The sequence below is a fragment of the Rhinoderma darwinii genome, assembly GCF_050947455.1.
Source record: "Rhinoderma darwinii isolate aRhiDar2 chromosome 5 unlocalized genomic scaffold, aRhiDar2.hap1 SUPER_5_unloc_35, whole genome shotgun sequence".
Classification (NCBI taxonomy): domain Eukaryota; kingdom Metazoa; phylum Chordata; class Amphibia; order Anura; family Rhinodermatidae; genus Rhinoderma; species Rhinoderma darwinii.
Genome location: NW_027461793.1, coordinates 464,884 through 478,777, shown reverse-complemented (window position 1 = coordinate 478,777; position 13,894 = coordinate 464,884). Strand labels below are relative to the sequence as shown.

The 13,894-nt window shown below is 47.7% G+C and overlaps 10 non-coding genes across 10 annotated transcripts; all 10 read left to right on the top strand.

Annotated features, from left to right (window-relative positions):
- Positions 1 to 106: 106 nt before the first annotated feature.
- LOC142690988 (U2 spliceosomal RNA) lies at positions 107 to 297 on the top strand. Its single transcript, XR_012859656.1, has one exon. It is a non-coding gene; the product is annotated as a U2 spliceosomal RNA (small nuclear RNA).
- A 1,284-nt stretch (positions 298 to 1,581) lies between these two features.
- On the top strand, positions 1,582 to 1,772 carry LOC142690987 (U2 spliceosomal RNA). The gene has a single exon (XR_012859655.1). It is a non-coding gene; the product is annotated as a U2 spliceosomal RNA (small nuclear RNA).
- A 1,235-nt stretch (positions 1,773 to 3,007) lies between these two features.
- LOC142690986 (U2 spliceosomal RNA) lies at positions 3,008 to 3,198 on the top strand. Its single transcript, XR_012859654.1, has one exon. It is a non-coding gene; the product is annotated as a U2 spliceosomal RNA (small nuclear RNA).
- A 1,289-nt stretch (positions 3,199 to 4,487) lies between these two features.
- Positions 4,488 to 4,678, top strand: LOC142690984 (U2 spliceosomal RNA). The gene has a single exon (XR_012859653.1). It is a non-coding gene; the product is annotated as a U2 spliceosomal RNA (small nuclear RNA).
- A 1,292-nt stretch (positions 4,679 to 5,970) lies between these two features.
- On the top strand, positions 5,971 to 6,161 carry LOC142690983 (U2 spliceosomal RNA). The gene has a single exon (XR_012859652.1). It is a non-coding gene; the product is annotated as a U2 spliceosomal RNA (small nuclear RNA).
- A 1,293-nt stretch (positions 6,162 to 7,454) lies between these two features.
- Positions 7,455 to 7,645, top strand: LOC142690982 (U2 spliceosomal RNA). The gene has a single exon (XR_012859651.1). It is a non-coding gene; the product is annotated as a U2 spliceosomal RNA (small nuclear RNA).
- A 1,292-nt stretch (positions 7,646 to 8,937) lies between these two features.
- On the top strand, positions 8,938 to 9,128 carry LOC142690981 (U2 spliceosomal RNA). Its single transcript, XR_012859650.1, has one exon. It is a non-coding gene; the product is annotated as a U2 spliceosomal RNA (small nuclear RNA).
- Positions 9,129 to 10,424: 1,296 nt separating this feature from the next.
- Positions 10,425 to 10,615, top strand: LOC142691009 (U2 spliceosomal RNA). The gene has a single exon (XR_012859675.1). It is a non-coding gene; the product is annotated as a U2 spliceosomal RNA (small nuclear RNA).
- A 1,292-nt stretch (positions 10,616 to 11,907) lies between these two features.
- Positions 11,908 to 12,098, top strand: LOC142690980 (U2 spliceosomal RNA). Its single transcript, XR_012859649.1, has one exon. It is a non-coding gene; the product is annotated as a U2 spliceosomal RNA (small nuclear RNA).
- Positions 12,099 to 13,382: 1,284 nt separating this feature from the next.
- Positions 13,383 to 13,573, top strand: LOC142690979 (U2 spliceosomal RNA). Its single transcript, XR_012859648.1, has one exon. It is a non-coding gene; the product is annotated as a U2 spliceosomal RNA (small nuclear RNA).
- The last annotated feature ends 321 nt before the right edge of the window (positions 13,574 to 13,894 follow it).

The following is a 13,894-nucleotide window of genomic DNA, read 5'->3' as shown; positions in this document are numbered from 1 at the left end:
GTGAGCCTGCAGGGCCCCATGGAATTGCCTAGAAGTAGGCTGAATCGCTGCAAGGGCTGAACAGCAGTATCGGGCAGGCTCGGGCAACGCGCGGCCCGTTCGGGTTATCGCTTCTCGGCCTTTTGGCTAAGATCAAGTGTAGTATCTGTTCTTATCAGTTTAATATCTGATACGTCCCCTATCTGGGGACCATATATTAAATGGATTTTTAGAACAGGGAGATGGAAATAGAGCTTGCTCTGTCCACTCCACGCATTGACCTGGTATTGCAGTATTTCCAGGACCGGTGCACCCTTTCCTTATGTGTTGACTAAAAGCAGATTCCAAAAGTGTTTTTTGTCTTTGCTATTGTTTCTGTCTTTCTGAAGGGATCTCCCCTTTTAATCCCATTATTTCAACACCTGTTGGACAATGCATGAGTGATAATGAGCTCATTGATTAAATGCAATTAATGAATAGATTGCCACCTCTTATTGTGTGTCGTCTGTGTTTCTGTGTTTCCGGCATTTCACATTGGAACACCTCATTCACCTTCCTTGTCTTCTCTCCGCCCTCCCTTTTAGGTAAGTTAAAGAGCTGCACCTGAGCCAGCCACTGATTGATTGATTGATTGATTGATTGATTGATTGATTGATTGATTGATGCAGCACAACAGTCAAATAGTGGAGTGGAGTAGGGAAACAGCAAACAGCCAATAAAGCAGCCCGCCCGCTCGCCTGCCCGCCACAATGGACCTACCTGTGTACACTAGATGGATGTGATGGAATGTACTGTCGTCCCTACATTTCAAGAAGAAGTAAGAATTGCAGTTGCAACAAAGCCTTGCTTGCCTACAAAGAGAGCAGCAATTTGGATTTGTTACTATGTTACCTAGAAGAATAACAAACTGTGCAAGGATGGAGGTTGTAGGAGCAAGGAGAAGTTGTCTGTAAAGTTGGTGGATGCCTATTTTCCATTTTGCAGTCCCTTGTCTCCCTCTTGTGGCCTCCTGGAGGCAACTAGCTGTGCAAAAAAAAGACAGCCTGGCGGCCGGCTGTTGCAGTGTTGCCCTCTCAGGCAACACTGAGTGACTGACTGAGCCTCACCGTCTTATATAAAGTTCAGACGGAACTTTGCACGTGTCATAGTGGAGCCCTCAGGATTCCAGAGCCAGCTTTCTGACATCATAATGGGGCCTCAGAGATAAAAGCCTGGGCCCAGGCAGTGTTGGTCAGTGCTGCTCAGCAGGCAGCACTGGACTGGACTGGATTACAGCTGATACAAGGTGTGAAGGAACAAGGGGTGGCTGTGGGCATGCACTTGCTGCCGCTGCCAGTGTTTATCTGCATGGCAGCAGGGCATTTGGGCGTTGCCAGGAAGGCGTTTTTATGTAGATTCCTCCTCTTTCAGCACTGCATTGTGGTGCAAGCAAAAGAAGCAAATCCTGTCTGGCTTCCTCTCCGGCCTTTATTCACCTCCCGTATAGCTGTGAGTGTGTGAGCCTGCAGGGCCCCATGGAATTGCCTAGAAGTAGGCTGAATCGCTGCAAGGGCTGAACAGCAGTATCGGGCAGGCTCGGGCAACGCGCGGCCCGTTCGGGTTATCGCTTCTCGGCCTTTTGGCTAAGATCAAGTGTAGTATCTGTTCTTATCAGTTTAATATCTGATACGTCCCCTATCTGGGGACCATATATTAAATGGATTTTTAGAACAGGGAGATGGAAATAGAGCTTGCTCTGTCCACTCCACGCATTGACCTGGTATTGCAGTATTTCCAGGACCGGTGCACCCTTTCCTTATGTGTTGACTAAAAGCAGATTCCAAAAGTGTTTTTTGTCTTTGCTATTGTTTCTGTCTTTCTGAAGGGATCTCCCCTTTTAATCCCATTATTTCAACACCTGTAATAGATTGCCACCTCTTGTTGTGTGTCGTCTGTGTTTCTGTGTTTCCGGCATTTCACATTGGAACACCTCATTCACCTTCCTTGTCTTCTCTCCGCCCTCCCTTTTAGGTAAGTTAAAGAGCTGCACCTGAGCCAGCCACTTGATTGATTGATTGATTGATTGATTGATTGATTGATTGATTGATTGAGCAGCACAACAGTCAAATAGTGGAGTGGAGTAGGGGAACAGCAAACAGCCAATAAAGCAGCCCGCCCGCTCGCCTGCCCGCCACAATGGACCTACCTGTGTACACTAGATGGATGTGATGGAATGTACTGTCGTCCCTACATTTCAAGAAGAAGTAAGAATTGCAGTTGCAACAAAGCCTTGCTTGCCTACAAAGAGAGCAGCAATTTGGATTTGTTACTATGTTACCTAGAAGAATAACAAACTGTGCAAGGATGGAGGTTGTAGGAGCAAGGAGAAGTTGTCTGTAAAGTTGGTGGATGCCTATTTTCCATTTTGCAGTCCCTTGTCTCCCTCTTGTGGCCTCCTGGAGGCAACTAGCTGTGCAAAAAAAAGACAGCCTGGCGGCCGGCTGTTGCAGTGTTGCCCTCTCAGGCAACACTGAGTGACTGACTGAGCCTCACCGTCTTATATAAAGTTCAGACGGAACTTTGCACGTGTCATAGTGGAGCCCTCAGGATTCCAGAGCCAGCTTTCTGACATCATAATGGGGCCTCAGAGATAAAAGCCTGGGCCCAGGCAGTGTTGGTCAGTGCTGCTCAGCAGGCAGCACTGGACTGGACTGGATTACAGCTGATACAAGGTGTGAAGGAACAAGGGGTGGCTGTGGGCATGCACTTGCTGCCGCTGCCAGTGTTTATCTGCATGGCAGCAGGGCATTTGGGCGTTGCCAGGAAGGCGTTTTTATGTAGATTCCTCCTCTTTCAGCACTGCATTGTGGTGCAAGCAAAAGAAGCAAATCCTGTCTGGCTTCCTCTCCGGCCTTTATTCACCTCCCGTGTAGCTGTGAGTGTGTGAGCCTGCAGGGCCCCATGGAATTGCCTAGAAGTAGGCTGAATCGCTGCAAGGGCTGAACAGCAGTATCGGGCAGGCTCGGGCAACGCGCGGCCCGTTCGGGTTATCGCTTCTCGGCCTTTTGGCTAAGATCAAGTGTAGTATCTGTTCTTATCAGTTTAATATCTGATACGTCCCCTATCTGGGGACCATATATTAAATGGATTTTTAGAACAGGGAGATGGAAATAGAGCTTGCTCTGTCCACTCCACGCATTGACCTGGTATTGCAGTATTTCCAGGACCGGTGCACCCTTTCCTTATGTGTTGACTAAAAGCAGATTCCAAAAGTGTTTTTTGTCTTTGCTATTGTTTCTGTCTTTCTGAAGGGATCTCCCCTTTTAATCCCATTATTTCAACACCTGTTGGACAATGCATGAGTGATAATGAGCTCATTGATTAAATGCAATTAATGAATAGATTGCCACCTCTTGTTGTGTGTCGTCTGTGTTTCTGTGTTTCCGGCATTTCACATTGGAACACCTCATTCACCTTCCTTGTCTTCTCTCCGCCCTCCCTTTTAGGTAAGTTAAAGAGCTGCACCTGAGCCAGCCACTGATTGATTGATTGATTGATTGATTGATTGATTGATTGATTGATTGATTGATTGCAGCACAACAGTCAAATAGTGGAGTGGAGTAGGGGAACAGCAAACAGCCAATAAAGCAGCCCGCCCGCTCGCCTGCCCGCCACAATGGACCTACCTGTGTACACTAGATGGATGTGATGGAATGTACTGTCGTCCCTACATTTCAAGAAGAAGTAAGAATTGCAGTTGCAACAAAGCCTTGCTTGCCTACAAAGAGAGCAGCAATTTGGATTTGTTACTATGTTACCTAGAAGAATAACAAACTGTGCAAGGATGGAGGTTGTAGGAGCAAGGAGAAGTTGTCTGTAAAGTTGGTGGATGCCTATTTTCCATTTTGCAGTCCCTTGTCTCCCTCTTGTGGCCTCCTGGAGGCAACTAGCTGTGCAAAAAAAAGACAGCCTGGCGGCCGGCTGTTGCAGTGTTGCCCTCTCAGGCAACACTGAGTGACTGACTGAGCCTCACCGTCTTATATAAAGTTCAGACGGAACTTTGCACGTGTCATAGTGGAGCCCTCAGGATTCCAGAGCCAGCTTTCTGACATCATAATGGGGCCTCAGAGATAAAAGCCTGGGCCCAGGCAGTGTTGGTCAGTGCTGCTCAGCAGGCAGCACTGGACTGGACTGGATTACAGCTGATACAAGGTGTGAAGGAACAAGGGGTGGCTGTGGGCATGCACTTGCTGCCGCTGCCAGTGTTTATCTGCATGGCAGCAGGGCATTTGGGCGTTGCCAGGAAGGCGTTTTTATGTAGATTCCTCCTCTTTCAGCACTGCATTGTGGTGCAAGCAAAAGAAGCAAATCCTGTCTGGCTTCCTCTCCGGCCTTTATTCACCTCCCGTGTAGCTGTGAGTGTGTGAGCCTGCAGGGCCCCATGGAATTGCCTAGAAGTAGGCTGAATCGCTGCAAGGGCTGAACAGCAGTATCGGGCAGGCTCGGGCAACGCGCGGCCCGTTCGGGTTATCGCTTCTCGGCCTTTTGGCTAAGATCAAGTGTAGTATCTGTTCTTATCAGTTTAATATCTGATACGTCCCCTATCTGGGGACCATATATTAAATGGATTTTTAGAACAGGGAGATGGAAATAGAGCTTGCTCTGTCCACTCCACGCATTGACCTGGTATTGCAGTATTTCCAGGACCGGTGCACCCTTTCCTTATGTGTTGACTAAAAGCAGATTCCAAAAGTGTTTTTTGTCTTTGCTATTGTTTCTGTCTTTCTGAAGGGATCTCCCCTTTTAATCCCATTATTTCAACACCTGTTGGACAATGCATGAGTGATAATGAGCTCATTGATTAAATGCAATTAATGAATAGATTGCCACCTCTTGTTGTGTGTCGTCTGTGTTTCTGTGTTTCCGGCATTTCACATTGGAACACCTCATTCACCTTCCTTGTCTTCTCTCCGCCCTCCCTTTTAGGTAAGTTAAAGAGCTGCACCTGAGCCAGCCACTGATTGATTGATTGATTGATTGATTGATTGATTGATTGATTGATTGATTGATTGATGCAGCACAACAGTCAAATAGTGGAGTGGAGTAGGGGAACAGCAAACAGCCAATAAAGCAGCCCGCCCGCTCGCCTGCCCGCCACAATGGACCTACCTGTGTACACTAGATGGATGTGATGGAATGTACTGTCGTCCCTACATTTCAAGAAGAAGTAAGAATTGCAGTTGCAACAAAGCCTTGCTTGCCTACAAAGAGAGCAGCAATTTGGATTTGTTACTATGTTACCTAGAAGAATAACAAACTGTGCAAGGATGGAGGTTGTAGGAGCAAGGAGAAGTTGTCTGTAAAGTTGGTGGATGCCTATTTTCCATTTTGCAGTCCCTTGTCTCCCTCTTGTGGCCTCCTGGAGGCAACTAGCTGTGCAAAAAAAAGACAGCCTGGCGGCCGGCTGTTGCAGTGTTGCCCTCTCAGGCAACACTGAGTGACTGACTGAGCCTCACCGTCTTATATAAAGTTCAGACGGAACTTTGCACGTGTCATAGTGGAGCCCTCAGGATTCCAGAGCCAGCTTTCTGACATCATAATGGGGCCTCAGAGATAAAAGCCTGGGCCCAGGCAGTGTTGGTCAGTGCTGCTCAGCAGGCAGCACTGGACTGGACTGGATTACAGCTGATACAAGGTGTGAAGGAACAAGGGGTGGCTGTGGGCATGCACTTGCTGCCGCTGCCAGTGTTTATCTGCATGGCAGCAGGGCATTTGGGCGTTGCCAGGAAGGCGTTTTTATGTAGATTCCTCCTCTTTCAGCACTGCATTGTGGTGCAAGCAAAAGAAGCAAATCCTGTCTGGCTTCCTCTCCGGCCTTTATTCACCTCCCGTGTAGCTGTGAGTGTGTGAGCCTGCAGGGCCCCATGGAATTGCCTAGAAGTAGGCTGAATCGCTGCAAGGGCTGAACAGCAGTATCGGGCAGGCTCGGGCAACGCGCGGCCCGTTCGGGTTATCGCTTCTCGGCCTTTTGGCTAAGATCAAGTGTAGTATCTGTTCTTATCAGTTTAATATCTGATACGTCCCCTATCTGGGGACCATATATTAAATGGATTTTTAGAACAGGGAGATGGAAATAGAGCTTGCTCTGTCCACTCCACGCATTGACCTGGTATTGCAGTATTTCCAGGACCGGTGCACCCTTTCCTTATGTGTTGACTAAAAGCAGATTCCAAAAGTGTTTTTTTGTCTTTGCTATTGTTTCTGTCTTTCTGAAGGGATCTCCCCTTTTAATCCCATTATTTCAACACCTGTTGGACAATGCATGAGTGATAATGAGCTCATTGATTAAATGCAATTAATGAATAGATTGCCACCTCTTGTTGTGTGTCGTCTGTGTTTCTGTGTTTCCGGCATTTCACATTGGAACACCTCATTCACCTTCCTTGTCTTCTCTCCGCCCTCCCTTTTAGGTAAGTTAAAGAGCTGCACCTGAGCCAGCCACTGATTGATTGATTGATTGATTGATTGATTGATTGATTGATTGATTGATTGATTGATGCAGCACAACAGTCAAATAGTGGAGTGGAGTAGGGGAACAGCAAACAGCCAATAAAGCAGCCCGCCCGCTCGCCTGCCCGCCACAATGGACCTACCTGTGTACACTAGATGGATGTGATGGAATGTACTGTCGTCCCTACATTTCAAGAAGAAGTAAGAATTGCAGTTGCAACAAAGCCTTGCTTGCCTACAAAGAGAGCAGCAATTTGGATTTGTTACTATGTTACCTAGAAGAATAACAAACTGTGCAAGGATGGAGGTTGTAGGAGCAAGGAGAAGTTGTCTGTAAAGTTGGTGGATGCCTATTTTCCATTTTGCAGTCCCTTGTCTCCCTCTTGTGGCCTCCTGGAGGCAACTAGCTGTGCAAAAAAAAGACAGCCTGGCGGCCGGCTGTTGCAGTGTTGCCCTCTCAGGCAACACTGAGTGACTGACTGAGCCTCACCGTCTTATATAAAGTTCAGACGGAACTTTGCACGTGTCATAGTGGAGCCCTCAGGATTCCAGAGCCAGCTTTCTGACATCATAATGGGGCCTCAGAGATAAAAGCCTGGGCCCAGGCAGTGTTGGTCAGTGCTGCTCAGCAGGCAGCACTGGACTGGACTGGATTACAGCTGATACAAGGTGTGAAGGAACAAGGGGTGGCTGTGGGCATGCACTTGCTGCCGCTGCCAGTGTTTATCTGCATGGCAGCAGGGCATTTGGGCGTTGCCAGGAAGGCGTTTTTATGTAGATTCCTCCTCTTTCAGCACTGCATTGTGGTGCAAGCAAAAGAAGCAAATCCTGTCTGGCTTCCTCTCCGGCCTTTATTCACCTCCCGTGTAGCTGTGAGTGTGTGAGCCTGCAGGGCCCCATGGAATTGCCTAGAAGTAGGCTGAATCGCTGCAAGGGCTGAACAGCAGTATCGGGCAGGCTCGGGCAACGCGCGGCCCGTTCGGGTTATCGCTTCTCGGCCTTTTGGCTAAGATCAAGTGTAGTATCTGTTCTTATCAGTTTAATATCTGATACGTCCCCTATCTGGGGACCATATATTAAATGGATTTTTAGAACAGGGAGATGGAAATAGAGCTTGCTCTGTCCACTCCACGCATTGACCTGGTATTGCAGTATTTCCAGGACCGGTGCACCCTTTCCTTATGTGTTGACTAAAAGCAGATTCCAAAAGTGTTTTTTGTCTTTGCTATTGTTTCTGTCTTTCTGAAGGGATCTCCCCTTTTAATCCCATTATTTCAACACCTGTTGGACAATGCATGAGTGATAATGAGCTCATTGATTAAATGCAATTAATGAATAGATTGCCACCTCTTGTTGTGTGTCGTCTGTGTTTCTGTGTTTCCGGCATTTCACATTGGAACACCTCATTCACCTTCCTTGTCTTCTCTCCGCCCTCCCTTTTAGGTAAGTTAAAGAGCTGCACCTGAGCCAGCCACTGATTGATTGATTGATTGATTGATTGATTGATTGATTGATTGATTGATTGATTGATGCAGCACAACAGTCAAATAGTGGAGTGGAGTAGGGGAACAGCAAACAGCCAATAAAGCAGCCCGCCCGCTCGCCTGCCCGCCACAATGGACCTACCTGTGTACACTAGATGGATGTGATGGAATGTACTGTCGTCCCTACATTTCAAGAAGAAGTAAGAATTGCAGTTGCAACAAAGCCTTGCTTGCCTACAAAGAGAGCAGCAATTTGGATTTGTTACTATGTTACCTAGAAGAATAACAAACTGTGCAAGGATGGAGGTTGTAGGAGCAAGGAGAAGTTGTCTGTAAAGTTGGTGGATGCCTATTTTCCATTTTGCAGTCCCTTGTCTCCCTCTTGTGGCCTCCTGGAGGCAACTAGCTGTGCAAAAAAAAGACAGCCTGGCGGCCGGCTGTTGCAGTGTTGCCCTCTCAGGCAACACTGAGTGACTGACTGAGCCTCACCGTCTTATATAAAGTTCAGACGGAACTTTGCACGTGTCATAGTGGAGCCCTCAGGATTCCAGAGCCAGCTTTCTGACATCATAATGGGGCCTCAGAGATAAAAGCCTGGGCCCAGGCAGTGTTGGTCAGTGCTGCTCAGCAGGCAGCACTGGACTGGACTGGATTACAGCTGATACAAGGTGTGAAGGAACAAGGGGTGGCTGTGGGCATGCACTTGCTGCCGCTGCCAGTGTTTATCTGCATGGCAGCAGGGCATTTGGGCGTTGCCAGGAAGGCGTTTTTATGTAGATTCCTCCTCTTTCAGCACTGCATTGTGGTGCAAGCAAAAGAAGCAAATCCTGTCTGGCTTCCTCTCCGGCCTTTATTCACCTCCCGTGTAGCTGTGAGTGTGTGAGCCTGCAGGGCCCCATGGAATTGCCTAGAAGTAGGCTGAATCGCTGCAAGGGCTGAACAGCAGTATCGGGCAGGCTCGGGCAACGCGCGGCCCGTTCGGGTTATCGCTTCTCGGCCTTTTGGCTAAGATCAAGTGTAGTATCTGTTCTTATCAGTTTAATATCTGATACGTCCCCTATCTGGGGACCATATATTAAATGGATTTTTAGAACAGGGAGATGGAAATAGAGCTTGCTCTGTCCACTCCACGCATTGACCTGGTATTGCAGTATTTCCAGGACCGGTGCACCCTTTCCTTATGTGTTGACTAAAAGCAGATTCCAAAAGTGTTTTTTGTCTTTGCTATTGTTTCTGTCTTTCTGAAGGGATCTCCCCTTTTAATCCCATTATTTCAACACCTGTTGGACAATGCATGAGTGATAATGAGCTCATTGATTAAATGCAATTAATGAATAGATTGCCACCTCTTGTTGTGTGTCGTCTGTGTTTCTGTGTTTCCGGCATTTCACATTGGAACACCTCATTCACCTTCCTTGTCTTCTCTCCGCCCTCCCTTTTAGGTAAGTTAAAGAGCTGCACCTGAGCCAGCCACTGATTGATTGATTGATTGATTGATTGATTGATTGATTGATTGATTGATTGATTGATTGATGCAGCACAACAGTCAAATAGTGGAGTGGAGTAGGGGAACAGCAAACAGCCAATAAAGCAGCCCGCCCGCTTGCCTGCCCGCCACAATGGACCTACCTGTGTACACTAGATGGATGTGATGGAATGTACTGTCGTCCCTACATTTCAAGAAGAAGTAAGAATTGCAGTTGCAACAAAGCCTTGCTTGCCTACAAAGAGAGCAGCAATTTGGATTTGTTACTATGTTACCTAGAAGAATAACAAACTGTGCAAGGATGGAGGTTGTAGGAGCAAGGAGAAGTTGTCTGTAAAGTTGGTGGATGCCTATTTTCCATTTTGCAGTCCCTTGTCTCCCTCTTGTGGCCTCCTGGAGGCAACTAGCTGTGCAAAAAAAAGACAGCCTGGCGGCCGGCTGTTGCAGTGTTGCCCTCTCAGGCAACACTGAGTGACTGACTGAGCCTCACCGTCTTATATAAAGTTCAGACGGAACTTTGCACGTGTCATAGTGGAGCCCTCAGGATTCCAGAGCCAGCTTTCTGACATCATAATGGGGCCTCAGAGATAAAAGCCTGGGCCCAGGCAGTGTTGGTCAGTGCTGCTCAGCAGGCAGCACTGGACTGGACTGGATTACAGCTGATACAAGGTGTGAAGGAACAAGGGGTGGCTGTGGGCATGCACTTGCTGCCGCTGCCAGTGTTTATCTGCATGGCAGCAGGGCATTTGGGCGTTGCCAGGAAGGCGTTTTTATGTAGATTCCTCCTCTTTCAGCACTGCATTGTGGTGCAAGCAAAAGAAGCAAATCCTGTCTGGCTTCCTCTCCGGCCTTTATTCACCTCCCGTGTAGCTGTGAGTGTGTGAGCCTGCAGGGCCCCATGGAATTGCCTAGAAGTAGGCTGAATCGCTGCAAGGGCTGAACAGCAGTATCGGGCAGGCTCGGGCAACGCGCGGCCCGTTCGGGTTATCGCTTCTCGGCCTTTTGGCTAAGATCAAGTGTAGTATCTGTTCTTATCAGTTTAATATCTGATACGTCCCCTATCTGGGGACCATATATTAAATGGATTTTTAGAACAGGGAGATGGAAATAGAGCTTGCTCTGTCCACTCCACGCATTGACCTGGTATTGCAGTATTTCCGGGACCGGTGCACCCTTTCCTTATGTGTTGACTAAAAGCAGATTCCAAAAGTGTTTTTTGTCTTTGCTATTGTTTCTGTCTTTCTGAAGGGATCTCCCCTTTTAATCCCATTATTTCAACACCTGTTGGACAATGCATGAGTGATAATGAGCTCATTGATTAAATGCAATTAATGAATAGATTGCCACCTCTTGTTGTGTGTCGTCTGTGTTTCTGTGTTTCCGGCATTTCACATTGGAACACCTCATTCACCTTCCTTGTCTTCTCTCCGCCCTCCCTTTTAGGTAAGTTAAAGAGCTGCACCTGAGCCAGCCACTGATTGATTGATTGATTGATTGATTGATTGATTGATTGATTGATTGATTGATTGATGCAGCACAACAGTCAAATAGTGGAGTGGAGTAGGGGAACAGCAAACAGCCAATAAAGCAGCCCGCCCGCTCGCCTGCCCGCCACAATGGACCTACCTGTGTACACTAGATGGATGTGATGGAATGTACTGTCGTCCCTACATTTCAAGAAGAAGTAAGAATTGCAGTTGCAACAAAGCCTTGCTTGCCTACAAAGAGAGCAGCAATTTGGATTTGTTACTATGTTACCTAGAAGAATAACAAACTGTGCAAGGATGGAGGTTGTAGGAGCAAGGAGAAGTTGTCTGTAAAGTTGGTGGATGCCTATTTTCCATTTTGCAGTCCCTTGTCTCCCTCTTGTGGCCTCCTGGAGGCAACTAGCTGTGCAAAAAAAAGACAGCCTGGCGGCCGGCTGTTGCAGTGTTGCCCTCTCAGGCAACACTGAGTGACTGACTGAGCCTCACCGTCTTATATAAAGTTCAGACGGAACTTTGCACGTGTCATAGTGGAGCCCTCAGGATTCCAGAGCCAGCTTTCTGACATCATAATGGGGCCTCAGAGATAAAAGCCTGGGCCCAGGCAGTGTTGGTCAGTGCTGCTCAGCAGGCAGCACTGGACTGGACTGGATTACAGCTGATACAAGGTGTGAAGGAACAAGGGGTGGCTGTGGGCATGCACTTGCTGCCGCTGCCAGTGTTTATCTGCATGGCAGCAGGGCATTTGGGCGTTGCCAGGAAGGCGTTTTTATGTAGATTCCTCCTCTTTCAGCACTGCATTGTGGTGCAAGCAAAAGAAGCAAATCCTGTCTGGCTTCCTCTCCGGCCTTTATTCACCTCCCGTGTAGCTGTGAGTGTGTGAGCCTGCAGGGCCCCATGGAATTGCCTAGAAGTAGGCTGAATCGCTGCAAGGGCTGAACAGCAGTATCGGGCAGGCTCGGGCAACGCGCGGCCCGTTCGGGTTATCGCTTCTCGGCCTTTTGGCTAAGATCAAGTGTAGTATCTGTTCTTATCAGTTTAATATCTGATACGTCCCCTATCTGGGGACCATATATTAAATGGATTTTTAGAACAGGGAGATGGAAATAGAGCTTGCTCTGTCCACTCCACGCATTGACCTGGTATTGCAGTATTTCCAGGACCGGTGCACCCTTTCCTTATGTGTTGACTAAAAGCAGATTCCAAAAGTGTTTTTTGTCTTTGCTATTGTTTCTGTCTTTCTGAAGGGATCTCCCCTTTTAATCCCATTATTTCAACACCTGTTGGACAATGCATGAGTGATAATGAGCTCATTGATTAAATGCAATTAATGAATAGATTGCCACCTCTTGTTGTGTGTCGTCTGTGTTTCTGTGTTTCCGGCATTTCACATTGGAACACCTCATTCACCTTCCTTGTCTTCTCTCCGCCCTCCCTTTTAGGTAAGTTAAAGAGCTGCACCTGAGCCAGCCACTGATTGATTGATTGATTGATTGATTGATTGATTGATTGATTGATTGATGCAGCACAACAGTCAAATAGTGGAGTGGAGTAGGGGAACAGCAAACAGCCAATAAAGCAGCCCGCCCGCTCGCCTGCCCGCCACAATGGACCTACCTGTGTACACTAGATGGATGTGATGGAATGTACTGTCGTCCCTACATTTCAAGAAGAAGTAAGAATTGCAGTTGCAACAAAGCCTTGCTTGCCTACAAAGAGAGCAGCAATTTGGATTTGTTACTATGTTACCTAGAAGAATAACAAACTGTGCAAGGATGGAGGTTGTAGGAGCAAGGAGAAGTTGTCTGTAAAGTTGGTGGATGCCTATTTTCCATTTTGCAGTCCCTTGTCTCCCTCTTGTGGCCTCCTGGAGGCAACTAGCTGTGCAAAAAAAAGACAGCCTGGCGGCCGGCTGTTGCAGTGTTGCCCTCTCAGGCAACACTGAGTGACTGACTGAGCCTCACCGTCTTATATAAAGTTCAGACGGAACTTTGCACGTGTCATAGTGGAGCCCTCAGGATTCCAGAGCCAGCTTTCTGACATCATAATGGGGCCTCAGAGATAAAAGCCTGGGCCCAGGCAGTGTTGGTCAGTGCTGCTCAGCAGGCAGCACTGGACTGGACTGGATTACAGCTGATACAAGGTGTGAAGGAACAAGGGGTGGCTGTGGGCATGCACTTGCTGCCGCTGCCAGTGTTTATCTGCATGGCAGCAGGGCATTTGGGCGTTGCCAGGAAGGCGTTTTTATGTAGATTCCTCCTCTTTCAGCACTGCATTGTGGTGCAAGCAAAAGAAGCAAATCCTGTCTGGCTTCCTCTCCGGCCTTTATTCACCTCCCGTGTAGCTGTGAGTGTGTGAGCCTGCAGGGCCCCATGGAATTGCCTAGAAGTAGGCTGAATCGCTGCAAGGGCTGAACAGCAGTATCGGGCAGGCTCGGGCAACGCGCGGCCCGTTCGGGTTATCGCTTCTCGGCCTTTTGGCTAAGATCAAGTGTAGTATCTGTTCTTATCAGTTTAATATCTGATACGTCCCCTATCTGGGGACCATATATTAAATGGATTTTTAGAACAGGGAGATGGAAATAGAGCTTGCTCTGTCCACTCCACGCATTGACCTGGTATTGCAGTATTTCCAGGACCGGTGCACCCTTTCCTTATGTGTTGACTAAAAGCAGATTCCAAAAGTGTTTTTTGTCTTTGCTATTGTTTCTGTCTTTCTGAAGGGATCTCCCCTTTTAATCCCATTATTTCAACACCTGTTGGACAATGCATGAGTGATAATGAGCTCATTGATTAAATGCAATTAATGAATAGATTGCCACCTCTTGTTGTGTGTCGTCTGTGTTTCTGTGTTTCCGGCATTTCACATTGGAACACCTCATTCACCTTCCTTGTCTTCTCTCCGCCCTCCCTTTTAGGTAAGTTAAAGAGCTGCACCTGAGCCAGCCACTGATTGATTGATTGATTGATTGA